At 40.0% G+C, this 6,181-nt stretch overlaps 1 long non-coding RNA gene across 1 annotated transcript; it reads left to right on the plus strand.

Annotated features, from left to right (window-relative positions):
- Positions 1 to 2,693: 2,693 nt before the first annotated feature.
- Positions 2,694 to 4,022, plus strand: LOC144774048 (uncharacterized). The gene is made up of 6 exons (XR_013600089.1): positions 2,694 to 2,796; positions 2,900 to 2,926; positions 3,015 to 3,043; positions 3,144 to 3,174; positions 3,276 to 3,297; positions 3,409 to 4,022. It is a non-coding gene; the product is annotated as an uncharacterized LOC144774048 (long non-coding RNA).
- The last annotated feature ends 2,159 nt before the right edge of the window (positions 4,023 to 6,181 follow it).

Raw genomic sequence — 6,181 nt, forward strand, 5'->3', positions numbered from 1 at the left:
ATATGTAAATGAAGACTTGTAAAGGTGAAATGTGGTTGGTGTGTTAACCTGGCCTACTTGTGGACCAATCGAAAATTCGAATTCTTACACTTGCAACATTTGGGGGGTGGTACACTGACCCGAAAACAGTATAACTAGCCTAGGTTTAGCTAGAGAAATTGTCCGACTTGTCCGAATAGCTGACCTGTCACTGACCCAACGCACTCAATAGGTGACTTGATACAGAGGGCTGCGGAGCACTCTGTCCGAAATTTCCATAGACTCAAGGGTTTTGTTAAAGAAACCTTAAGTGCTGGCGGAGCACTTTGCTGGGGAGATCGATAACCCAATCGGGGTTCTGACTGATAGCTGCAGAGAGGGTGGAGCGCAGGCGTTGCTTCCGAACTGCGGGTGCGGATCGTGCCTTGGTGGTCCTGTCCTGATCCTAATCTGGGTTTCCTGTCCTGTCCTGGGGTGTGCATTCTGCACCTGCTGGTCTACTGGCGACTGTCTTTCCTTGGGGTTCCTCCCGTCCTTAACTGACCCGTGGCCAGGGTTGGTCTTCACACCACTTTAGGTAAATATAGTGCTGAAAAGTCTACTCTGCACCTTCTATATTTCCTTTCTTTTGCTTTAATAAAGTCATACTCTTGCAAATTGATTTTCCATGCTTTTTCGCATCTCTGAATGAACAAGTCATACATAAAATTGTCGTTATTCTAGCATGTTCCACTTTTCCCCATCCTTTGAGTACATTTCCTTTTCAGGTCATGATATACTGATGTTCCTTTGTTTTACCCAACTTTAGTTGATTCAAGTAATTGCACCGGTTTATTAGTACGGTCTATTTGCACCTTACCTGTAGTTCCTCTTTATGGGGAAATATTTCACTGTGAAGTTTCTAGTATGCTCTTTATTCTTCCCCGTTCTTTAGTCTCTCCTTACTAAGTCAAAATTCTGGGATTATCTGCCTAGCATGTTCCTTATTCTTACCTTACTGTTGACTCATAAATGGTTGGCTTGATCTATTTCCTTTATGGATATGTGCTCTTTATGATTTTGGTTATCAACTGTTTGTTCATTGTAAACCTCATGCTTTCCGAGATCGAAGAATTTTAGATAAAGGTTTTCAAAACTTCTTGAGTTTGTGGTTATTATAAAGTACAAATAGAATATATACATTATAAGTATTTTGGTGTCTGCCTTTCTTTTACAGCTAGCTCCCTGATCCATTGTGATCAATAGGTACCCGTAACGGTGGATTGGTAAGTCGGGTACTCTGGAAATAAATAGGAATGAACAAGGGATACTGGTAGTAGAGTGCATGGTCGCCCGATTAAATGAATATGATAAATTGAATTTTATGGACCCGATACGTATATGGTAAAATAATTAATCGGGTGATCTGCGCGCTCTATCACCTACACCAGAGGGAAGAACTTGAGGCAACTATTGAAATGGACCAATGTTGAGTCAACAATTTCGACACACAAGGGGACTACGCGATGCCAGAATTGCATACATTGCAAAAATGTTACGACAGGGAATATATTTGCTCACCCCACTACAGGGAAACAGATTAAATTATTACACACTAGTGACTGTAATACATTGAATGTAGTCTATGGCATAAAATGCCCATGCGGCAAGAAGTATGTCGGCAAAACGGAACGTAAACTAAAGCTCAGAATCTCTGAGCATAAATGCAGAATTCGCAATAAAGCCATGTCATCACCTCTAGCTACACATTGGAATGAAGCCAACCACACGATTGCCCAGCTATGCTTTTTTATTATTGAGAAAGTCATGATTTGACCTGGAATTGATAACCATCAAAAGTTGTTACAACGAGAAACGTATTGGATCAAAACGTTAGACCATGGCACCAGTAGGCATTAACGATAGGTTTGATCTATCATGTTACCTATAGGTAGATGATACAGTCAGAGCTCTGATTAGGTTAAGTTATCTGTAGCCTGCATTATTTATGAGCCAAATATTTCAATCGAATATAGCCACTGAGTATGAAGTATAACCAGCTTATGTATCACATGGAATAATGAAGTGCTTGTTAATGCATCTATGCAAAAGATTTATGACCACCTGGGGATAGAAACATGTGCAAACCATACGATCACCACATATGACACTCATGAAATATTGGCACCGTGCACACCTGGTGCTCCACACCATACACTACATATAAAGGCATCTGCACATTACGAGAACATGAGTACAGCATCTGATATCACTAGTCTAGCCACAAGATGCGGGTTCGTATAATATCAGGGAAGAGGGAGTAAGCGGTGATTGATGACAGTATCCAGTTTGAGCAACACGAGGATCTAAATTATTTCACGGCAATTTGTACATTACCGCGGAACTCATATGAAATACAAGGATTATTATTATTTTTGGGAATTGGATGGATAGGGTAGAGGGCGCAAGCGTAGATTGATTAACAGCATCATGTTCGAGCATCACGAGGTTTTAAACTATTTTACATTATCCCGCTACTCTTCTGAAATACAGTGATAATTTTTTGGTAATGGAAGAACAGCTCCCGTTTTTTATTTTTCCAAGTATATAGGCATATTGTGTCTATTTACATGTAGAAAGTCCTTGATAGTGCCAGATTATATATGTTTCAAGATGGCGTCTATGAATTTGTGAGAGAAAGCGGACGCATCTGGAGCAGTCCGTCGTTTATTTCTGTAACATTCACTGCGCATATATTCCATCAGCCCATGGCGGTGTGGAAAAGTTTGTTTTCGTGACAGTGGTGACTTTACAGCGGCGGGAGAAATCTTTACAGAGGTATGTGGAAGATTGTCGGGTCGTGATTAAGAATGAATTATCTTTGAGTTTGCATTTCCAGTCAGCTTTTTAAACTCACGTTCGGGTTTCTGTTCGTTTTTAGGAAACCGACGGAGTTAGATGCTTAAAGGTACGTGGCTTTCTGGACTAATTGGCAAAAGTAGTGCGTTTGGCGCTTCGACTTATCGTTTAGTGATTGTGAATTTTTTTCTAAACAGAGCAACAGTTCTTTGTACAGCATAATCAGGTATGACGCGTTTTCACATTGATAGTTTTGACAATTGGACATTATGTGCGTTGAAGGCATTTATGAATTGACAATGGCTGGCATTTTGTGTTTCTTACAGTTTACCAACACATTAGACTGTGACGATTTAGGTAAGCTAATAGCATTAATACAATTACTGAGATCATCCCTAGTTTTCTTGTAATAGGGATTCCATGAGCAATTATTTGATATTTTTTCTTTTGGATTTCAGAGCAATCCATCACTTCATACAGGTATGACATATACACACTGGACAAGCACATTAATTAAGAATACAATACTATAGACAACCATGGGCATACCAATTGAATTTATAAACACATTCTATTCATTTATTTTCACAGATTGGCCCCTGAAGAAGGTACCAGGCTGGTACCGAAATGCATTGGGCATGCACTGTAAATTTGTTGAATTGATGTTGAATCTGTAAATTTGTGAATAACGAATAATGTACAATGATCATCAATGATTATTATTTTGAGTATTGATTTGCGATTGACCAACAAGGACAATAATGAATGTATTAAGTTTTTGATTGTCATGATGAATAGATAATGACAGATAAACCGAACAATACAAATTGAACTATTGTGGTCAAGTTATTAATAGGTTTAGGTGTACAACACCAAGTGAACAGTGCACGACTGCACGAGTATTATTACTTGTTCTAACAGAGCAATGTGTACATCGCCACCTTACACACCATAGACAATATCCTCTTGACTACAGATGAAGATGACCCCAGTGTCCTAATATTGCTGAACCTCTCAGCTGCCTTCGACACAGTAGACCATCCCGCACCCATACGCACCTCAGGAGAGTTGAATACCATTAATGGAAATTTCCTTTCCTGGTTCTCCTTCTACCTTTCAAACTGACACCCGTTTGTTTACAAGAGCACCTCCAGGTCACAAAAGATCCCTATTACTTTTTGAGTCAACAGGGCTCCATACTGTCTCCTGTTATCTTCAACCTATAGATGGAGCCACTTATTGCTCTACTCACAGGTAACAACATCAAGATTCACCAATATGCCAAATACACACTACGTGAAAGTCTCCTCTGCGTAAGACATCCAAAGCCTCAACCACTTCTTACAGAGCATTCAGCACACGATGTTCAACACCTACCTGAAGCTCAGTCCAACCAAGACAGAATTACTGTTTTTTGCATAGAACAATAAATGAGATACAGTGCAAACTGGCTCAATGGCAAGAACCTTGATGGCTTCGAACCACAACTTTCACCGAAAGTCAGTCACTTGGATTCACCCAGGACACCAACTTCAACTTCGAGGAAAATATTGTAAAAAAAGACAAAGACAGCATCCTACCAGTTCTATCCTCTAAAGAAAGTCAAACCACTTCCTCCAGAAAGAGATTTCAGAAGTGCAGTTCAAGCCCTCGCAGTCTCACATCTGGATAGTACCCCTGTGCATGGCCTCCAAGACAAACTAGCATCCCTTAGTGGCTTCCTGCTTGCTGCAGCACGCCTCATCCAGAGCATGATGAAATATGATCACATCACCTCAGTTCCCTGCTGCAATTCCATTGACTCTCTTTGCTAGCCCACACCCGCTCTGATATCCCTCGCTTTTCTTGCATGTAAGCTCACAATCTTTGGTTGATCCCGGCACATTGGGACAGGATAACTAAAGAATGTATTTCCAAATGAGGTCGCACACCGCGGTGTGCGACATCATTTGGAAATACTATTTATACAGGCTCCCTTGAGCCGGTGACGGTGACGACCTTGAGATTCCGCACCTGCGTGCAATAAGAGGCATCTGGACCTACAAATATTTTCTACAGCCAATGCAGCAACCCTGTGCACACGCCTAATCCCTACTGACGAGCGTTAATGAACGCGAAACACGTGTCCAGGGATGGCAAGCACATCAGTGAATACCCTCAAGATTCAAGACTCGGGTAAAAGCGCACCCGCTGATACCTACTACATCGACCATCATGCTCCGGGGTCACACACTGATGGGACGAGCGGTGTGCGACCTCATTTGGAAATAACATCAGAATGTATATTAAGAAGTGTAAAAAAAGGAAAAAAACAAGGTAGCAGGCCTTCTCCATCCATACACCCTGGAACTGGAACAGCATTCCCAAATCTATCAGGACTGCCACAACACTGCTCCAATTTAGTTTAGTTGACGAATCACCTCTGTAAAGAACACTACATTATAATGCATTAACCATCCACAAACAAGCTTTCTCTTCTCTTAGTTGTTGAGTAAATGCGTGCTTTTGACCATGTACAGCGCTTCCCTGTTTTTTGGCTAGGTTTGTGCTATAGAAATACCATATACATACATACAGATCTTTTGAACCCGTCTTGAAAATATAGAAACAGAGTTTCAAAAATCTTTAAAGTTGAAATAATTTACCATTCTTATTTAGTTTTCGTTTTCTATTTGTTTAGCTTCAATGTTATTCTTTTTAATGAAAATATTGCATTTTGTATTATTCATTTAAAAATATATATCTTTATTGCCATTTTGTATGGTATAACAGACATTATCTACTATACACATAAAGTAGGAATCACATCAGCATGACCTAATGATTTCTCTTTCAATTTTTATGCCTTTTAGTATTACAAATCTGTGATTCATTGCCAAGCCATAAATTATTATTCTATCTACCCCCATACCCCCCATACCTCCGAAATTTCCCCATCACACCCTTCTTAATCCGAGTCTCAATTCCAGCATCACCGTCCTCCCAATATCTCCACTTGCCTATCCAGTTCTACTTATGCTATATTTTCCTAGTGTTCATTCTGTATTATTCATGCCATGTATGCCAGTTGTTTCTTCCTGATGTGACCATGTGGAACTTTATAAATCCTAACAAGAAACAGCATTGTAACTTATGCTAGTTAATGCACACATATGTAAAATACACAATGTAAAATATATGAGCATGAACGTGGTCAAATGTTCTAAGCTTAATATTCACACAAAGCACCCTCTGTTTGCTGTGACTGTTCTATATGTGTTTCATGCATTATTTTATTTTTGTTGCATCTCTGTAGGTGCACCTGCCTCTAAAGGAGCAGGAAGACAGCATGCTGATGCATAGGAAAACATTCCAGTTCATGAAT

Source organism: Lissotriton helveticus, chromosome 1_1 (assembly GCF_964261635.1).
Source record: "Lissotriton helveticus chromosome 1_1, aLisHel1.1, whole genome shotgun sequence".
Taxonomy (NCBI): Eukaryota; Metazoa; Chordata; class Amphibia; order Caudata; family Salamandridae; genus Lissotriton; species Lissotriton helveticus.